Source organism: Microtus pennsylvanicus, chromosome 3, assembly GCF_037038515.1.
Source record: "Microtus pennsylvanicus isolate mMicPen1 chromosome 3, mMicPen1.hap1, whole genome shotgun sequence".
Lineage (NCBI taxonomy): Eukaryota > Metazoa > Chordata > Mammalia > Rodentia > Cricetidae > Microtus > Microtus pennsylvanicus.
In genome coordinates this window covers 131565331-131583956 of record NC_134581.1, presented here as the reverse complement: position 1 = coordinate 131583956, position 18626 = coordinate 131565331, and the positions used below count along the sequence as shown (strand labels likewise).

General features: G+C 42.2%; 1 pseudogene; it reads right to left on the bottom strand.

The window, feature by feature from the left end:
- Window positions 1-13131: 13131 nt before the first annotated feature.
- LOC142846887 (protein transport protein Sec61 subunit gamma-like) lies at window positions 13132-15386 on the bottom strand (annotated as a pseudogene).
- Window positions 15387-18626: the final 3240 nt, after the last annotated feature.

The following is an 18626-nucleotide window of genomic DNA, read 5'->3' as shown; positions in this document are numbered from 1 at the left end:
CATGTTGGATCCCATTGGTTCTCTGCCATGAGTTTCAAGATGGATCTCTGAGTTGCCAGTTGCTGTTTTATAAATGAAAACACTTTGGGTCAAGGTCACACTTGGAGTGAACCAAAGAATCGACATTCCGATGTAAACCTCTCAGATGTTCGCCCAAGCTCTTTCCACTCCCAAGGCCAAGCTGCCTCCTTTCTGGTGGAGGCAGCAGAAACAGTACCTCATCTTCTTGTCCAAGGCACTTCACAGCCAGCCCCTTCTTGGTGCTGGCATGGCAGTTGTCACATGGGAGATGCATTGATCCCTCTGCTTTGTGACAGAGCCAGCTGCAGAGAGCACAGCCAACAGCTTCCAATCAAAGGAAATCCTGCAAAAACAACTCCAGCGATCTCCTGGGGACTCTCCCCTTCAGAGACCCTGGCACTAAATAATACACCAAAGCCATCCGCCTATTGCCAAGGTGGACTTCAAAAGAGGTGGGGCCACGGCGTTAGAACCTTCCATTTGGCATGTGCACCGTCAGCCCATTCCAGAAATTCGTTCACAGGGAGCAGATGAAGGGAATGCCCACTTCCCCAGCAGCTAACTCGTGGGAACTCTGAGCTGGAGTTAACAGAAGGAAAAACGCAGCTTGCTAGTCTTCAAAGGCCTTTTTCCCAGCTAAGCCTTGGACGGCGTCTTTGACATGTGTTCAGAGCTAGTCCCAAACAAGCACAAACACACCAGACTCCCCTGATCAGTGCTGCAGGACTGAAGGATGGAATCTAAAGCATGAGCCCTGAGAACATTAAGTCCCAGCACAGGCTCCACGCAAGCTACTCTAAGCTCCAGCCCTGCATCCTGCGGCCAAGGATGGGTGGCCCCGGAGCAGGAAACTCTTGGCAGCCTGAGCTGCGTGCTTTGCCTGCTGACAAGAGCACACCCTGGCCTTGGTTATTGCCCTTATAAAACAGCTCGGGGAGAATGCGAGCCAAGCGTTTTCAATGTGCCTGGAAGAGGAATGTTAACTATGACTGCGCAGTAGAGCAGTACAGTACTCCAACAACACGCAGCCTTGCTCAGGGGAGGGGCCAGAAGAAGCTGTGGCTCGGGCTTCCTGTGGCTTCCCTGGCCCACAGCTTCCTGCCCTCATCAGCAATGCTCCCAGCAGGGCTGCCCTGATAAGCCCTTCATAGCAGAATCTAAGGAATGGGGTTTTTATGGCTGTAATTAGAGTCCGACTCTTTTTTTTTTCCAGTTAGAGGCTAATAATCTCATTTGCATTAACTTAGTTTGCTTTTTAAATGCAATCATTTTATTCTAGCTAATTGAAAAATAAAAACATCATAGAGCTAGTTTAAGGAAACAGTTCAGACACTTGCCCAGACCTAAACTCTATATGCCGTAGTGAACTTCTATAATGTTAGAGTAACCATACTGAAGCCACGTAGCTTCCTGTGGGGTTTTCCACGTTCACTATTAAATATACGTTCTGCTAATAGCTACAACTTTTCTTTACTCCTTGACACTGCGATCATTTGCTTTTAAGGAGAAACAGAAATGGAAAGTCATGGAAGTCATCACGAAGGATGACGCCTATTAGCATCCACCCTGAGGAAGAAACCCAGTGCATGCCAGTTATCTTCACATTCATTCTGTTTCCTCTGGGCCTTATGGAATATCTTCCCACATCTTATTAAACCCCTAAGAGAAAATTTTCACCCACATACTGAAGAGAAGCAAGCGTCACAGGATTGTCCAACCTAGTAAGTACTAGAACATAGGACCCATTCTGCCTGCTTTTAGGACTAAAATCCCACCCGTCGTCTCTCTGTCTCTCTCTGTCTCTCTCTCTCTTTCTCTCTCTCTCTCTGTCACACACACACAATTAATTTTATTTCTGGGCTATTGATGTATATTTTTCTAATAATTCTAATGAAGAGATGTCAGAAGGATTTCAACTCAAGGAAAAGGACGGATGATGTTACTGCTTCTTATTTCTTGGCAAAGTTTGATCATAAATAAAAATAAATTAAGAACTATAGAAAAAATAGGAAACTATTGTATTTTGATGACTTCTTATTGGGTACAAGTGAAATAAAAATAGTTGTCAGCATGATGAGGACCCTGGCTGGGGAGATGGTTCAAAAGTTAAGAGCATGCTCCTTCAAAGGATCCAGGTTCAGTTCCCAGCTCCAACAGTGAAATGATACCATAGAGTATTGTAAGGATTCAGAAGAGAAGCTTGGAAAATCCAACGTAGTTTTAAGTTCCCAGATGAGACGGCCGGACAAAGATGCCAGATCTTCCTAAAATAATGTGTAAGGGAATTATGATAGGGTTACTTTTTTAAATTTTACATTTTAATTGTTTTTATTGAGCTATATATTTTTCTCTGCTCCCCTCCTTTTCTCTTCCCTTCCTTTCTATCCTCTCCCAAGGTCCCCATGCTCCCAATTTACTCAGGAGATCTTGTCTTTTTCTATTTCCCATGTAGATTAGATCCATGTATATCTCTCTTAGGGTCCACTTTGTTGTCTAGGTTCTCTGGGATTGTGAATTGTAGGCTGGTTTTCTTTGCTTTATGTCTAAAAGTCACTTATGAGTGAGTACATATGATATTTGTCTTTCTGGGTCTGGGTTACCTCACTCAATATTATGTTTTCTAGATCCATCCATTTGCCCGCAAATTTCAAGATGTCGGGTTTTTATTTGTTTGTTTGTTTGCTGTGTAGTACTCCATTGTGTAAATGTACCACATTTTCCTTATCCATTCTTCAATCAAGGGGCATTTAGGTTGCTTCCAGGTTCTGGCTATGACAAAAAATGCTGCTATGCACATAGTTGAGCACATGTCCTTATGTTATGATAGAACATCCTTTGGGTATATACCCAAAGGTGGTATTGCTGGGTCTTGTGGTAGGTTGTTTTCTAATTTTCTAAGAAACTGCCACACTGATATTCAAAGCAGCTGTAACAGTTTACACTCTCACCAGTAATGCAGGAGAGTTCCCTTTACCCCATATCTTCTCCAGCATAAGTTGTCATCAATGTTTCTGATCATGGCCATTCTTACAGGTGTAAGATGAAATCTTGGAGTTGTTTTGATCTGTATGTCTCTGATGGCTAAGCATTTTCTTAAGTCTCTTTCAGCCATTTTAGATTTCTCTGTTGAGAGTTCTCCCAGAGATGCAGGGAGGGTTAGTGTTTTACAATAAGAAAATTATTTACTCTAAGGAGGGTGAATGACTGAGAAAATGTTTAAAGCAGTGAAAATGCAGAAAAGTTTACCAAATAAATGATACGTCACAAAATAATCACTGATGACATTGTTAGAAAACTGGGTTCTTATCCCAGTAGAACCAAGTAGAACTTCGAAAGTAGCCATAAACACCACAGAACATCACAGTAATACTTTAAATATAAAATTCTATGTGGGGTCTGCAGAAAGCCTCAGTGCTTAAGAGTGGTTGGTGTTTTACAGAGGATCTGAGTTTGGTTCCTAGCACCCATATCTGGTGGCTCACAATGACTGGTAACTCTATCTCAAAAGGATCCAGTGCTATTTTCTGGCCTCCATGGGCATTGCACTCGTGTGTGCAAACCCACACTTTCATATATAAACACATATACATAATTAAAAATAAATATCAATAAAGTTCAGTGTGGAAAAAGTTCAACATTGATTCAGTCATCTTGGCAAATGTGTCTAACATTATCAGAGAGATAAACATTTACTTGATCTTCATCTCAGGTATTGACAAATACAAATTACATATGCTTTATAGATGTACATGAGAACAAATATAATTATTATTGAAAGATTTAAACTGTAGGAAATTTTCAATTATCTTGAAAGCAAAGTATAACTTCTAAACATAAAATACAAAACAAAAAATAATGGGTCATTAATTACAAAATTCAGATTTTTTTTTAAATACAACGTGTAGGATAGTTTTTAATTGACACAAGCCAGAGTCACTGGGGAAGAGAGCACCTCAATTGAGAAAATATTCCCCACCCAATTGGCCTGTGGGCAAGCCTGTGGTGAATTTTCTTGATTTGTGATTGGTGTGAGAGGATCCAGCCCACCGTGAGAGATGTCACCTGTGGGCTGATGGGCTGGAGTGCTGTAGGAAAGCAGACTGAGCAAGCTACGAGGAGCAAGCCAAGAAGAAGCATTCATCTACGACCTCTGCTTTATTCCTGCCTCTAGGTTTTTGGCCTGGACAGACAGAAGTGTGATAGTTCATGTATGTGTAATAATTATGTATCATATACATACTTCACAAAAGCCCTTTAACACAGACTACATTTGACCTTAAGGTATGCATCATCCCATTTTAACCAAAAACTGACATTCATCATGGAAATGGTTATTCATGTACAAAAATAGTGAGAGGAATTGTGGTAATTTTCACAAGGCCATACAGCTTGTGAGCATGTGTCTGTGTGTGTGTCCATGTGTCCATGTGTGTGTAAAACCAAATACATAAGTCTGAAAATGGCCTAAAGCAGTGAGTACCTGTTTCAAAAATGGAGAAGTGTTTGACTCATAAACATTTGATGCTGTTTAGGCTCCTAGAAACCAACCTCATTAGCTATCATTGTTAGCTATCAATTTGACAAAAAAAAAAAAATAACCAGTGGCAATGAGGCTGAATTCCACACAGCTCATAGATCAAACAACTCTCAAATCTTTTCTGGAAGGGAATTCGGAAGATGAATGAAAAGTCTTCAAAAGGCTCCTGCCAATAACACACCTAGGAATTCACCTTGAGGAGATGCTCACAAACTCATACAGAGTTTGCAGCAAAATACACTTCCATGCTATTATTACCATGTTTAAATGAAGACATGAATATAACCTTAGGTATCAACAGTTAAGGTGGTCAAATATTTCACTACCCTACCCATACCCAGAACATGTTCTATGACAGGCAGTTTCTCTGACCTGTGAATATACTGTATTGTGTGACGGTCAGGACTTTGCAGAGATGCTATAATTACAGATCTACAGAATGCAGCTGAGGAAATCATCATACGTTATCAGAGAGAACAACATGATTACAGAGGCCCTTATAAAAAGTAATAAGAGGGTCACAGTCTAAGCAGCTAATGTGGCAAGAGAAGAAGAGGCAGTGTGATGTGATAACAGACACTGATTGCTGTAGAACCACAAACCCAGGGGTGTGGAGCAGCTGGACAAGACACAGATCAAACACTCAGTAGGGGTGTGCATACTAATAATCCCAGCAATCGGGATGCTGAGGCAAGAGGACCACAAGTTCGAAGCCAGCCTGGACTACATAGTGACTGAGACACAGGCCAGCCTGAATGACAGAGCAAAGTCCTACCTCATTAAAAAAAAAACAAACTAAACCAAAAGAGGAATTCAAGAAAAAAAAATGAAAAGGAAATGGCTTAAGAAACCTTGAGAAGATCACAGCTTCCTAACGTGGACTTGATCATGCAGTCCCCAAAACTTCCAGAAAATGAATTCATATTGTATTATGGAAGTGAATACAATAAGCTCCCAAATCACATTTTCAAAAATAATGTGGGAGAATCATTTTCGAGATATACGTTGTTTGAAAACATGGTCATAAAATCTGGCACTGATGTTAAATGGCGTGTTCCAACCATCTCCTTGAATGGACAGATAATGATATCCCCAAGGGAGGTATCGGAGAGATTCAAATTTCTGAAGAAAAGTGATTATGAAAGGGAAACTTGATGATTTTATTGCTGTGTTTGTGTGAGTGTGTTCAGTGCCATAGTAAACTCATCATACACCTGCTGGGCAGAGCTCCAGTTGAACCACTCAAAACGCTGGTATATGTCTACTGAAAATATTGAGCTTAGTGGCAGAAGCATCAAGGCTGCTCCAGCAATATGCATATGCAGAGGTGATGGTGGGCTAGGCAGCAAGAACTCCTCCAGGACAGGACACTATGTGCTTCCCACAGACTAAGTACCAAGTAGGGGTGAAGGAGAAACAGAGAAGGCCTGACTTCTGTACAGCCTGCATCCTGGAAGCGGTCATTCTCTACCATAGAGAAGCTAAGGTGAATAAGATGGGGAAACTGTTGAGCCCAGAAAGGAAGGAGGCTCGCAGGGGCAGGATCAGATTCAGGATGCGGAAGGGCCAGGTGTACGGACAGGGGCAGGAGCTGAACAAAGCATACTCTTAAGGAGGGAACTACGTCCCCAAAACTCACAAAAGCCAGTGGGAACATTGAGTGCAGCATCTGTCACAGGGAAAACCTCTAGCTCCTCCCTCAACTCCAACAGGAGAGGATCCAGCAATGGATGGAAAGTCAGAGAGAAGACTAAACACAGGATGGAAGACAGCCATATCCGTCTGGCTTCTTCGGGCTTTCCATGGCAACCAGCCTAACCAAGGAAGTGGAAAAGGCCATCTGAGATCAAGATCAGAGCTCCCATTACTACAAGGGACTGGGGAGGGTAAGTTCTGAATTGAGACAGTATTTGTTGGGAAAAGGGCCTCAGATCTCATACCACTTCAGGGGATGTTCTCAAAGTCGGGAGACTGTCCAGTAAGTCTTTGAAAGGCAGAGAAGAATTGTAACCCTCTAATCAACTTTAAAAGCAGAGAGCAAGCGTGGGGACGCATTTGCTTTGTGAGTGTGTCCTACAAGTTCTTCTTGCCCAAGACAACAGTCACATTGTGCTTTTTGTCTAAGGAGCAGAAAGAAAAGAAACAGCAGAGAGGGGTAGAGGAAGGGGCGAGGGGGAAGGGAGTGGGAAGGGGGAGAAAGAGCAAAGTAGAAAAAAAATAAGAAGAATCATCAGAACGTGAGTAGTGGTATTTGTGGTTGCGTGGTGGGAGGGACACACTTTAATTTACTGTTTTGATCTCTCCACCATACTTTTGTAGACTGTATCTTTAAGTCGGGCAACTGAATTTGACGTTCATTTGCCCTCTTTGTGGGAAAAAGCCCCAGCTACTGTCTTTTGATGAAGCACATGGATTTATTAAAGAAAAGTTTCAAAGACTATGTGAGACGGATGAAATGGCCAAGTTTTGGCCACTGATGGACTGGAGGGATGTCTCCATCTCAAAACAACTGAGTTTTGAGTCAGTGTGACCTCTATACCTGTTGTTATAGGCTCCTGAGATGAGAGCTGATACTTCCCTGGAAAAAGGATTCATACCCAGTGGACCAGACGCCATTAAACAGTAAACTACTGGAGGCAAAGAAAACAATAATAAAAAGAGCTGGGTGTTTTAAACCTCAGTTCATAAAAGCAGAGTGGTGCTTAATGAGGCTCAGAGCACCCAGAGAAATGAGAGTGATGGAGATAAGAGACCCTGAGTGTGAAAGAAGCCTTTTCCCATTAACCCTCTGTGGCCATGCCCATCTTGCTAAAGAAAGACATCTGAAAACACGTCATACATCATGAAAGCTCTTTACCTCCTAAAGGGCTTAAGCTTGGGCATCTTGGAGGCAGTGTTGATCTTACTGTAGATGGCTTTGTCGAAGTTCACTTTCTCCCAGAGTCTTTTCATGCTCCCCAGCCTCTGGTCCAAACATATGGGCACCTCACTGGCATGATTTGGCACCAGATGTCTCTGCCCCTGCCTTCTTTATTCCATTTCAGACTCCTGGGTGAATCGCCATGCCTGATATGGTTGATTTCAAAGCCAACTTTCTGCGATGTGAAGAATTAAAATCATGAAATTCAAACTCGGACGAAACGTTTCTGAGTGCTGTACTCAGAGGAAACTTGAACACTGCATCGGACAAGAGAAGCCAAACCACAGCCAAACTAAAAAGGCCACGAATCCTAGCGTTTTAGGTACTACAGAAAATTAAGCACAGCAGGCAGAAAGGCAGTGGAGTTTATCTTGTGTCTGGGCCAGGAGAGAGTCAGGGGGAAAATAGACAGACACGAACTCCGGGGCACAATGAGTGATTCAGCTCAGGTTGGGTGGGGGTCAGCTCGGTTGGTGAGATGATCCCTACCAGGTGATGGACTTTCTTCCAAGGCTGTGGGACATATGAGCATTTGAAGGCCTCATAGTATCTTTAAATACAAGTAAATTAAAGGTCTTTGGGAAGACCCAGAATAGCTTGTGTAGGGTCCTGTGGTTTTTCTAGCACGTACCCTTTAATTCTGAAAAAAGCCTGCCCTGAAAACTTAGCAGCGATTCCCTCCTATTAGGCTTCTGAGTCTTGTGGGATCTGAGAGTTCTTCCTCATGACCAGCACACCCACAAGAAACACACACACACACACACACACACACACACACGCACGCTGTCCACACAGACACACTCGCCCAGAGACCCACCGCTTTTCTCCAGCTATGCGTTGGAACACTGGCACATCTGTACATACTGACACACATTCTGACATGAGACACAAGGGCTACACACTCACAATGCACAAACACATTCAGAAGGTATGGAAATTTAAAACTAAATATTAAGTCCAAGGAGTTTATAATGGGGCTAAAAATGTAATTTGAGGAAAAACCTGATCAGAGTCTTAAGTGTTTTCCCATGTGCTAGTTCTATTATTTCTTTACAATAATTAGCATAGCAGCCTCTTTCGAAACTGGAAAAATCCAAACGTATATATGCTCTGAAGCTATCTTTCTAGAATCTAGAAACACAACTCAGAGATGAGCCCTGGAATCTATTTAGAGGGATCAGAGGTTTTCCAAGCCCATTAATATCTAGAATATTTAATAAGTAGTCGCCCTTTTCTGGATCTGCTGACAAAAGCACCTAGTACGTTATCTCCAGTGGTGAGGAAAGAACTGGATAGAAAATCTTAGCATAGGTGTCAGCAATCTTTTCTGGCACAATCAGTGTCTGCTGCATTGGCCAGGACACCGGAAGACCTGAATGCCGTTACTTCAATTCCTCTTTAAGAATCCATGTGCTCCTTGTCCTGAGTGGCCACTTCTGTGGTCATCCTGTGAGCAGCTGCCAACTTTGATCCTGGGAGTCCCTTCCACGTGCCTGCCCACTCTTCCACTCCAAGGTATGGGTCTGTGGGAAAGAAGAAGGGTTTTCTTCACCCCTAGTTGCCAAAAGAGGAAAGAGGAGTGAGTCACGGTGGAAATGAGAGGCTTTACAGGCATGCTGGGGCAAGTCGGGAAGCTCAGAGGGAGCCCTCGCATTGCCTGGTTGGAGGCCCCTTGCCCAGTCTATTATTTCCTAGCTTGCTCGCAAAATGTATCATCGGTGGTCGACCTAGGGTTAACACTGAACATAGAGTACAATTTTATGAATCCGGGGCCATTGTTTAGCTTCCTCCTCTTCGTCAATAGACACGTACTTCTTTGACTAGGGTCACAAAGTTGCAGAGCGAAGCTGGAGGGAAGGGACCTTCCCATTTTAGGTGTCAGGGGTTGCACTGTGAGACAAATGGGTGGTGGGAGGAGCAGGATTCTGCCTGAGTTTTGGGCTCCTGGGATTCCCCAACCCTGCATTCTTGATGAAGACAATGCCCTGCACACACCCCCTGGCTTTCCCACACAATTACTTGGGACGTTAACAAACAACCCTGACTCACTGCTCAGCTAGGCAGTGTGGACTGCCTATCACCAGGAGATCTTTATTTCAGATGCTCAGCCGTCATGGGCTTTCAACACAGCCAACAAAGCCACAGCTTGACCGCAATCTATGGCATCTATGTTTGGTCATAATTTCACGCCTGAAATCCAGGCTTGTAGCTACACATTTCTGCTAAATATCTTCACCTGGCATGTTCTCCAGGCCCTGGAAAGCTGGTGTGTTTAAGAACTGAAGCTACCTGCCTCCGCTCCCCACCTGAATTTTATATTCTACAAAGCAGCATTCATCCCCCATTTATCTGTGAAGAGACAAGCAGTCCTCCCGCCTCTGCTTGTTCTTCTTTCTGTCATTGAAGGCCACATGGTCTTTGTCAGAAATCCCCAACCCTACCATTAAGAGGTGAAGCAGAAATAGACAATATGCCCATGAATGTGTGTGACCGTGTTCCAATAAAACTTTATTTACAAAAGCAGATAGATCAAATTTATCCTGTGGACTGTGAACCAGCCATTCTTTTCTATCCAGAAACTTCTCAGCCATTTTAGACTCTTATGCCAATCATCACATCATCACATCCTCCAACAATTCTCTGTTTTATAAGTTTTTACTTTTTGTATACACCTCAAGTCTCTTTCATCCCATTCTGCCATCAATCCCTTAAGATCAATGCTACTAATTTGTATTGTGTTTTTGTGTTTGTTGAGCAAATACAATTATGCCCAAAGAGCCAAGAACAAGCATATCACATGACTATGTCCTGTGATCTCCATTGCTTTTCTGCTTCATTAATCCATTCATGTTGGGTACCTATGATGGAGCATACACACTATGACCTCTGAAGGATCGATCAGTGATGAAAAAGAAATACACAATCCTTCCCCACACGGCTTCTGTAGCAGCAAAGAGATGCTAGGTTGAAATCTATAAACACTGCAGTCTCTGGAAGTCATTTGGTTTTTGTTTACGGAATTGGAACTCCCAAATTGAAGGAGCTTAGGACACCCCACTCTTCTCCCAGGAGCCACTGGCCATTCGTTCATGGTTGCTGAAGTAGTGGGCATCATTTTCTTTAGTACTGAGGTCACTGGTTGATGCCCATGCTCATGTAAGTAGCTCCCCGTGACCCAGCACCTAAGTTCCTGTAGGGAATCCCAGCTAAACTCAGTGGATAGTCTTTAAAAAGACAGGCCATTATGAGGGGAGCTTTTTGGGTGGGAGAAGCAGTCAAGCAGAAGTGGAGTGGGAGGGGATTTAAGGAGCGCAAAGGTGGAGAACATCATCCACGTCCTTTATATACACGTGTGAAATCATCAAGGAAGAAATGACACCGCTTCAACAGATACCCTTAAATTTAAAACTAATTAACAGAGTTTGCCAAAATGAAGTCACATATGCTCATATATAATATATTTGAATGCAAACCAGTAAATAATATGTACCAAGACAAACCCATCTTACCTATTAACAAAATAACACATTCTCTGTAATTACTTCTGAGACATGTATTTAGGAAGTTGAGTATATTCTTTGCTTGTCTTTCAATATTTATAAGTATTCTAAATACTGATAACTTAGTTTGTATCAAGGCAAAGGCTAAGTAAATTATACTTGTATGGAAATGATCGGGGTCCATATTAAATCTGAAATGTATCCCTATTATGGCAGCTACAAATATCAGAGAAAGGAAATAGGAAAAGGAGCCTCCCCTTTTAACTAAAGAGTGACCAGAGTATACATTTGTAACTCGGTGCCCAGGATGTTTTGACACACAAAATCAGACCGCATTGTTAGAAAGAAACTGGGTCTTTTGAGTCTAAAACTTGGGGACCAGTAACTTTGAATTAAAATATAAAGTTATGACAAATGTAATTAAAAATGTTTTTTTCTGTGCTGTTATATTCAACACATAATACATAGCATAATATCACAATATTTGTAAGTACTCTGTGTAACTATATGCATGCTATAAACAGATTGCACAATATATGTAAATATATGTGTATATACACACATATGTATATACAGCCAGAATGTGTTTTGGAATATTCCATACTTATTATTATGCTTATTGTTGTCTATCTAGTTTTCTTTCTTTGGTATACTGATAAAACTCTGCCTTTATCCTAAGTACCCTGGAATGAAAGCTGTGGGGGCACTCAGCTTTGTTGGTCTTCCCAGATGAAGCTGTCCGTAGAAGGAGCTGCCTTCCTTGGAGGATGTGAGACACATGCATGAGAGGCTACATGGCCTCCTGGCGTGATTCCATCATGAATCTATCAGCACTGACAGGAGCTGGCTCCGCCCTCCTCCCAGGGCCTGATTCCTCTATGTGTCTATGATGAATCTAAAGGAACCACTATTCACAGAAGTGACAGTTATTAGAGGGCTTGCCTTTTCACTTAGATGGCAGTGGCTCGCACGCTGGTTCCACCAGAGAGGACATGTTTTGTTGATAGAGGTTTCTGTCTCGCCCGGTCACGCAACTGTTCAAATCTTTACAGGGTACCAGACCATTGTCCTGCATCAATGCTTCATAGAACACTATGAACTCCTTCCCCTGAGATGTAGGGGTGAGAACTTGTCCCTTATCACATATTACAAAAGCAAAAGAATCGAACTAAGGTTGGCCTTGGATTCTAAGGTATTTCCCAGCAGTCATGGCAGAGAGTGAAGTAGGTCAGTGAACTGAGTGGGCCCCGGAACCATCCCCAATTCAGACCCCATCTCCAGAATTTGCTTGTTGTGATGCCTTGAGTAAGTCAGTGAGAGTGGCGAACTATAGCTCTCAGCATGTGGCCCTTCCTGATTAGAGACTCTTATCTACCTCCTTCATATAAGGACAGCCATGTAATTTGCATGTGGCCCTTCCTGGTTGGAGACTCTTATCTACTGCCTTCATATAAGAACATCATATAATTTTCTTTGGTGAGTGGGTTTCAGAGAAAGTGGCTTGTACCCCTGCTTCCTTTGTTTTTAAAAACCCCACTTATTTGACTTAACGTATTTGTCTGTCTACCAAGATCAAGCAGGACTGGAGATCAGCGCAGCTTTTTCAGTATAGGTCCCAGAGAAAAGAACCAGCAACCAAAGATGCAGAGATCACAAGAGAGGGAAAGGGAAGCGTTACTGTAATGAGTCAGGGAGACTTAGGCTTGCTTGTTTCGGCAGCATAGCTTATCCTATATTGATTGATACACTGACTATAAAACTGCCCTTGGTTTACATACTTTCTACATAGACAATGAGAAAATAGATTTTAGAAAACTGTAAGAATGAATGGATTAATTCACGAAAACCACTCCAAACAATGTCTGTCCCAAGGTTAGTCTTAAATGAATATTGTTGTGATATGTAAACTAGGCAAAAATTTTGAAATCAATGTTTACAGTTGCTCAATACATGTGTTTTGATTATTGCCTGACCCAGCAATAATAATTATCAACAATATGAGGAAGAACCGACTGCTGCATAAATTTAATAAAACAGCCCCAGTAAGCTTCCACAGAATAGATTTAATCCCTAGAATAAGATGGAAAGGAGAAAGGTACTCTAACCATGCTGAAAGTAAGGAAACGGAGGCATTAGCACCTCCCCTATGGGCTTCAGTTTCCATGGCTGTGAGGAAGAGCATTCCACGAGACGGATTCCGATGCCCGGGCCATTCGTACACCAACGTCACTCCAGCGGAATACATTGCAGCTCTACAAATGACACATTCAGAGAATGAAACAGTAGAAGGCTGCCCTGGTGTGCATTTATTTATTCTGTTTCAGCAGTGGGGAAAAAAATCTGAATTCCAGGTGTCCAAGCAAAGTTCTGGAACTCAGAAGGGCTCCACGGAATACCCAGGAGATGTCCTCCTCTCCTGGGCTCCCAGGCCTGGCAGAGGATGGCAGGCAACTGTCCAGGCCTTTGAATTCCAGCCTGGTCCACAATCTGTGGCTAAGTCTTCTGGGAACACGGAATGACATGTTTGACAAACACACTCCACTCATTTGTGTCCCCAAAGCACTGGTGTCTGGGTAACCATCCAGCACCTGCTACAGCAGACAGATCAAGCTGAAAAGACCCCTGACGTCTCCAGTTTTATTGCTGACTTCACAGGCAGTCTCTGGGAGTTTACACAATAGTGGACTGGTGATCTGGAGCCTCATGCCCACCTAATTACAGGATTTTGCCTTTAAGAGTTTTGATTTAGAAAAAAAATAAACACAGCGTGTTGCCAAGTTTATGGTGAAAAAAAAAGACTCAGGAAAAAAACAATACTTACGTTAGCAGAAATTAATAATGGCTTAGGAAAGCAGCTTGGTAAATCTACAAACAACAGAAAACAATCCATCTCATAGAACGAACGCCAGGAAAATTATTTTCAGGAAATATTTCTTTAAGGGGTTAAGGCTTAGGTAGAAAAAATTAAATTCGCATTTCTTGTAAGAGTAGCAAAAACACAGATAATTTTTAAAATCTTAAAGTAGGAAAGAAGTTTAATAAGTTATGCCCAGCCCCTCAAAAATTGATATATTCATAAAAAAATTAAAATCACAAAAATATATAAAAGACAATTTATTAAAACAGTAAAAAAATCCATCTCCCTTAATTGAATGATTTTTATTATCAAGATAATGATATTAAATACTCAAAAATAATTTTATAGGAGAAAATGTCTAATAGGAATTCACACCATCCTACTCTTTTATTTTTTGTAGTTCATTTCTTTTTTAAAATAAATGAAACAATCTTTTCTCATTTTACCTACCAATCCCAGTTCTCACTTCCTCTCCTCCTCCCGTTCCCCCACCTTCCCCCCACCCCCATTCACTCCTCAGAGAGAGTAAGGCTTCCTATGGGGAGTCAACAAAGTCTGGAGGACCATCTTACTCTTAGGTTCAAGTTCTGTTTTATTTCTCCTTTTTTCTTATCCTCAGGATTACACTGCATATTCTCTCTGGAGGAAAAGACTATTTGCTTAATGCATGGAGAATCTTAGAATCCTTTTGGGTTTCTTAACGCATGTGGTGTTTACAGGAGAGATCGGTCACACATCAATATCTGAATTTATTTGTTCTTCAGTGCAGTTTGAGTAGTTTTCTAAACTCATTGCCAAGGACAAAGAAGTATGCTTTGCAAAGTGTGGAGCACTGGGTTTCGTTTTCATTTTTGCTCCTGAAGTCAATGCCTATACAAGAAGCCTGGGAAATATCTGACAGGCAAAAGGAGCCACCAGGACATGGCAAGCTATAAAGTATTATCCTGGAGTCTTCATCATGGTGATTGTGTCCCAAAGTAAAATCACAGACCCAGACCAAGACCAAGACATCCCCCCGGCCACCCTTTCCCTTGTTCAAACTGGTGATTGGCTCTTAGATCCAAGGTCCCCTCTTTCTGTTTTCTGCCATTTCCCACATTCTGCCATATCTCAGTTTGAAACTGCGTCCCATTCCCACTGGCAAGAAGGCTGCCAAAGCTGTGCCCCTTTTGGCTTTTGTCTTGCTTGTTTTATTATGGAAACGTGTTTATTTGACATTATTTTAATTTAGAAATAGAAAACCTCCTAGAAGTAGGAAAGGGAAGAGAAACACAAAGTATTCAAACTTTTGCTTAGTGAGTTTCTCACACCCTTCTGTCTTCACTAACTCCCACGATGAGAAAGTGCTCAGTCACCCACACTAACGTTATCGATACGGATATGGATCAGTTTCACAAAGAAGTCAAAGAATCCCATGATAGCAAACCCCATTTCTGTGGCCGTGGCAATCTTCTAGAATTTTTTATTGGGTTTGGTGCATCTTTTAACCAGCCAAACTGGGTTCTTTATGAACTGCCAACTTGGCTCAATAAACTACATTACCTGATCCATGATGCTTTGGGAGATGGTGGTTTGAGAAGGCAGAAACCAGTTAGAGTCTCGCTCTTATCTTCAAAGGAATGTGCACCTACCGGAAGCTGACATCCATCAGGACAACACTATCTCAGGTTTATTCAAATATGGGGATGCTGAGGAGAGTGAGGTCTGCTTGGGTCTCACTGGCATGTGCGAAGATCTTAGTTTTGCCCATGGTTTGGTATGAAAACGTGGCCAAAGCCACCAGTGGTCTCCTGAGCCCTGGTTTCCTCTCTTGTCCAGGATAATAATGAACCTCCTTCCAGGCAAGTTGTCAAATGATTGAGCAAGCTAACATATGCAAAGTATCTGCCACATGGCAAACATTCATTAAATACTATCTCCTATTATTATCTCAAGTATTTCAGTCAGCAAACACAGCCTTTGCAATCTGCCTCTTAATCTGAGAACTAATTCAGGGGATGAAAAGATGTTCAGTTGCAACATTGATCCATTTATCTTTTTCTCTCTCATCTTCCTAGTATTTTCATTAGCAAACTCTTCATATAATATTATAACTTCCACAGTAAATAGGTAAGGAACGGGAAGAAAGAGAAAATAAAATAGGAATGGACTACATTTAGAAATCAATCATAAAACTAGATTAGCATCATTGTGTATATATATATATATATATATACACACACACACATATATATGTGTGTGTGTGTGTGTGTGTCCACACGTATGTGGAAAGATGCAGGTGTGTGTATGTGTGTGTGTATATATATGTGCACGTGTGTGTGTATATGTGTGTATATATATATATGTGTGTATGTGTCCATATGTATGTGGAAAGATGCACGTGTGTGTGTGTATGTGTGTGTGTGTGTAAACCAGAAATTGACATTGAGTGCCTTCCTCAGTCACTCTCCAACTTACCCTGAGGCAAGGTCTCTCACTGAATCTGGTGCTCTTGAATTCTGCTAGGCTGACTGGCCAGTGAGCTCGAGGGATCTTCTTGTCTCCAACTCCCCTATTCTGGGACTACTATCACTAGATGGAACTTTTTATATGAGAGCTGGGGACCCATCAACTGACTCAACTTCCTAGTCCCAGGAAAAGACTAACCACTTTGCTTGTGACTTCAAGCAGAATTCTAATAGGTGTTGAGGCACTTAATGCTTTCAGAGGCCCACCGAATTTCAACATTTGACTATTAAATCTCAGATAGGAAACTTATCTCTCTGTTAGCATTGTAATGAAATGTGTTTGGTTATATGCTTTACAACTGTCCCTTGCAAGGTCTGGGACTTGTCGGGTAGGAGAAGTGTTCGCCATTATTTTTTTCTTTACAGTAAATAAGAGGTGTCTTTCCCTGTTCAATCGGTAGCAAAGGCACAGACTGCATGAAGTCCAAGACTTACTCCCACTAGAAATTACAAGCAACAGAAAAGAAAAAAGAGAAAGCATGGTAGTGGCAGTCACGAGCCATGACATCAATTGATTAGAGTCCATCATGGCTGGTGATGACACTGTCTGCAAAGCAATGCCTAACAGCAATGGAAGCCAAATGCCACACACTACAGTAGGGTCCGGCTGTGGGGCTGTGTGGTATTGTTCCTACTACATTTTTTTTTAAAGATAGGGTCTTCCTCTGTGGTTCTGTATATGTAAACCCGGCTGACCTTGAACTCTTAGGGATCCCCGTGCCTTATGGGCCACTTGTCTAGCCCCCGAGGACCTTTTGCTGTCTGATTTCCAGGTGCCACTTAAATCTCCTCTTTCTTCAAACATACTTCTTTCAGGTTCCCATTAGTTAGAGAGATTCTGGGCCTTTTCCCTTAATTCATTGGATACTGTTGCTTACAACCACAAAGGCTAGCTGGCGTCCCATTTTTGTTTCTGTGGCCCGTTTCCAATGCTTTGTTTCTTAACTCTTTGTGGATCCACATTTGTATGGAAAGTGTCTTGTGGGGGGGGGGTCAAATCTCCAGCTACATATAACGTTTTTAGCATCTTTACCTTCATTGCTGCTTACTCTTGAAGACCAGCCGTTCAGGACCTTGTCTAGGGAAGAATGGGGCGGGGGGGGGGGGATACAAACAGAATGATGCAAACTTTAGGGTAGGTAAGATGTCTCCATGGGTAAAGGCATTTAACAACAAACCTGATGCGGGCTTGATTCCTGGGACCCACATGGTGGAAGGAGAGAACCAACTCCTGCAAGCTGTCCTCTGGCCTCTGTATGTGCAGTGGCATGTGCCCACACATTCACACATAGTTACTTAAATAAATACAATGTAGTAAAAAGAAATTCAATGGTGGATTTTGTATATTGATCTTTAACAGTGTTTGTGCTTTCTGAAGACCTAATAAGCTGTTTGGTCCTGTGTCTCGTCACTGGCCTTCTTGTGTTTGGTCCTGTTCATGTGCTTATGATTCCTAGTTTGTACTTTAGCACATCGTGTCTAATGTATACTAGTGTTTATTTTGCACATTAGGGCTAGTGCCAAATTCTTCTAGGGCATCTGGCACATGGTTTCATCATTCGCATGTAGAAACAGTCCTTATAGGTTTGGGGTTGGTTCTGTTTAATTTTTTTTTTCAAAATTCAGTCATCATGTGGTACCCGCTGAGTTTGGTCACCCTGCCAGGAACAAACTGCAGGCTTTTCCTAGTAAATACACAAAATCCACAATTCAAATTGCCTGAGTGGAATGAAGATCCCTGCAGAACTTTCTAGCAAGGCCTGTGGGTTGAACACAGTAACAAATGACTCAGAAACTCTTCTTTCTAAGTTTTGTTCCCTACTCTATCCCTTGGGAATAGCTGTCCACCCACTCCAAATACAAAGCAATACACCGTATGTGATTCTATACAGCCGCTTACCCCTGTCCCCAGTGGATAGATAGGCTTTCTTTAAGCAGTCTCAGTTTTTATGAAACAGGCAGGGAGGGGGGGAGCATTTGCTTGATTTTGTAAGTGGAATCATACTTGTATGAGGGTGCAAAGGCGGGTTTATCTAGAGGCCCGCATCTCCATCCTTACTCAGGCCTGGTACCCTTAACTCAGCTGACTGTTGTGTTAGCTAACCAGTTTACTGGGCTAAAACAGCTCGCCCCAAAGTCTAGCTCTGAAAAAAAAAGGGGGAAGCCAGTAGTACAAGTCACATCCTCTGGTCAGCATTCCTGGAACTATTATTTTGGTATTTGCATTGTTTGCATGGTTTCAAATGATGCACATGCGTCTGTGTATAGACGTGTCCAGTGAGGA